Raw genomic sequence first — 3,372 nt, 5'->3', positions numbered from 1 at the left:
TTACAGGCCAGCCAGCCTATTTTTTTGGATTTGAGATTACCACTTTCAGCAATAATTCATTGCCTTTTCCCTAGGGAGATGGTGATCACCTGGCTTTCTAAAGTTGAGACAGATGTGACTTTAGGGCACATGTAGATTAATTCTCCATCTCATGTACACAGAATCCAGTTGATCGTGAACACATTGGAGTTGCTGTGCACACAAGGCAGGGTCAGTCAGCGCATGCATACATAGGCTCTTGCTTCCATGACATACTGGGCTTCATATGCACACATAATGCACACACAGCAGCACAAAAGCAGGACACACCAGACCTACCTACAGATTTTGGTCATGTCAGTGTCAGCAGGCCTGTTTGTTTTTTTTTTTTTAACCCCAGGCCAGTTCTGCCTCTTTTCTTTCTTTCTAATAGCAGGAGCTGATGGGAAATGAGAAATTCACTGCCTGTTCTTTTCCCTTGCAGTTCTAGCAGCAGAAGGGAACCCAGAAAAAATGAGATCCTGATATTTCTTTTAACCAGTCTGGTGCCCTGCTACACACAAGGCTCTGAGCAGTCCCCTTGGGCAAAACCAAATGGTTCGTGTTATGCAGGTGTTCTCCTAGGTTTGGGAAAACTTTTTTTTTTTTTTTTTTTTTGCTGGCAAGAAAATAGGGGAAATATCCCACCATTTCAAACCCATTACGTCTGACCCTAGGCCCCCTTCCTGACAGCAGTTCTCAGCAGTGCCCACACGGTGGAGCTGCCCCCTTAGAAATTAAGCACAGCTGGCTGCCCTAGTGGTCACTACCACCCTGGGACTGCATAGCCTAGGTTCATGAAGCAGGAGGCCAGACCGCACTCAGCAACCGGAAAATGTGGGACTCGCAGGCCTCTAACCCATTGCATGGAACAGTCCTGCCATCGCATGACAGAGAGCAGGTCTGATGTCTACTCCTGTCTCTGCTTGCTGATCTACTCTGTGACCTTTGCACATTTGCTTTATACTCTTGTGTCTGTATTAACTGTCAACTTTTGTGGGGTTTCCTACGTGTTTTGCAGTACCCAGCTAGCCAGGGACTGGAGTTCAGCTAAAGCTGCAATGTCACTTTATCATAAATACATTAGAATGCTACAGTTAACCCCTAGTTAACAGTTGTCAATAGTGAGGTTATACGTGTTGAGAATGGAGGGACAGATTTTTTAAAAATGCAAATGCAATAAGTGTTTAAGAGGAAGAAAATTATGACTAGCTGATTTGATCCAAGAATCTGAAAGAATTTCAGAGAATTATAAAGGAAAATGTTTCCAAATGTTGCAGAGTTTCTCTCAGGATCACAGCACTGCAGTATCAGTCCAGTCAAGTTTTGACTGTCTCTAAGGATGGTATACCACAACCTCTGTGGGCCACCATCTCAGTGCTTACCCATCCTCATAGTGAGTTTTTTTCCTTTTATCTAATCAGAATTTTCATGCTGCAACTTGTGACTATTGCCTCTTGTCTTCTGCTGTGCAAAAGCTCTGGGAAGAGTCTGGCCTTGTCTTCTCTGTATCCTCCTTGGCCACAGTAAAGTGTCATTGCACCGCTGGGCCACAGAGACTTCCTCAGGTGTAGAGATCAGGGTCTGGCTCATCTATTCTAGGGCTTCACAGATGTAAAACTCCTGTCAGCTTCCAGGGTCAGGATGTCAGTCTGTTCTCTTCAGAGAGCTCCCTTCTGAAGGACTTGCATTTCTCATTCAGCTTCCCTTCATAAATAAATCATCTTTTAGACCCAGGACTTCAAACTGATTCTTAACAACATACTCTTGCTCTTGTACTCCGGCATTGTGGGTGGCTTCAGTTGGTGTTTTGATGTATGTAGTTTCTAGATTCATGAGGCTGCACACTGCAAACACTAACCACCCTCTAATACAGCAAGAGAGATCATTGTCTACAGCCAGTCCTTGTTGCTGGTCAGGAAGGAGTTTTCAGTTCAAAGAGTGTGATTTTTCTTTTATTGTTTTGATCTGTGTCAATAAGTCAGGTCTGGCAGCCTGGTAATTCCTCAGAAGTCAGCAGTGGCTGGAAAAGTTGAGACATAATGCAACAGGAGACCATATTCTTGTGAGAAATCAAAGCATTCTCCCAGTGACGGTGCTCTCTTGATGGAGGCAGAAAACTCATTTGAACATCTAATTACTACCCCCTCCACATCACAAAGGGGCAAAATGCATGAAAGCTTGGCAATACTGCTGTATACATGGCAGTGTGGTGGTTTTGCATACAGCTGTGCTGACTGGCTTTCAAAACACAGCTTCCATAGGTCACCACTGGCTTGTCAGCAGTAAAAGCAATTGTGCTAACCAATTTGGAAGCTCTTTTTACCCTGCTTTCATCTGAATCATCAGTCCAGAATGTTTTCCCATTCGCAAACATCTTTCTGAAATGTTCCCTTGTTACATGCAAGCATTGTATATATATTTTTATAGGGTGCATCATCTGCAACAGGCAGTTGCGCAGCCTGTATTTTTCCAAGAGAGAAGTACAAGAAATTGTATTTTCCTCAATGTTGGCACACTTCGGGTGCCCCTCATGGGTTTCCCTGCTGAGTGAACAGCTGAGATAGCTTGCCATGATCCGGTAGGAAAAGCCATAGTGCTGGTGTTTTGTACAATACCATGAAACACCTAAACCCATTCAGCTCAGCAGTTTCCATCCTTTTCCTCAGCTGTCACCACTGCAGTCTTCTCCTTGTCTTTCTGTTATTTTACTGAGACTAAAGGGTCTGCTTTCTTGGTGCTCATAAATCAAGGCTTTGTAGTGAGGTAACTGTGGTATCTAGTGAATCTAAACCAGAGCTGGGATGCAGTCTAAAACCGGGGCAGATATCGCAGGCCCCGCACCACCACACGATGCTCCCTTAGTCCCTTCCACGCTGAGGTAACCCTGCGAGGCCCGAAGGCCTCTCCAGGAGGGGCCCGGAGGACATGACCCTCTCTGCCAACCCAGCTCCCGGACCGGCCGCACACGGAGGCAGGAGGATGCGCCTGGGCTCTGTGGCGACCTCCGGAACCGCGAGTGCTGCGCTGACAGACCGCTCGCTCCCCGAGAGGGGCGGCCATTTTGTGGGGCTGTGCCTCCCCCACCCCGAGGCGGGCCCCGCCCCCTGGACTGCAGCGCGCCGGGGGGCCGCGGGGGGCGCCAGAGCGCCGGGCCGGCGTGGGAGGGGGCGACGCCCCTCTCCCCCCGGAGCGCCACCATGCCGCTCTCAAGATGGCGGCGGGAGCGGAGCCGGTCCCGCCGCGTCCGTCCGTGCGATTGGCTGCCTCCGACCGCCGTGCGCCGTGCGCCGTCCCCATGGCAACGCGCGTTGCCAGGCGGGGCGGGGCGGCGGGTGCGCGCGCGCCCCTGCG

This window comes from Apteryx rowi, unplaced genomic scaffold, assembly GCF_003343035.1.
Source record: "Apteryx rowi isolate R43461 unplaced genomic scaffold, aptRow1 scaffold_343, whole genome shotgun sequence".
NCBI classification, from domain to species: domain Eukaryota; kingdom Metazoa; phylum Chordata; class Aves; order Apterygiformes; family Apterygidae; genus Apteryx; species Apteryx rowi.
Note: the sequence above shows the minus strand (reverse complement) of the source record.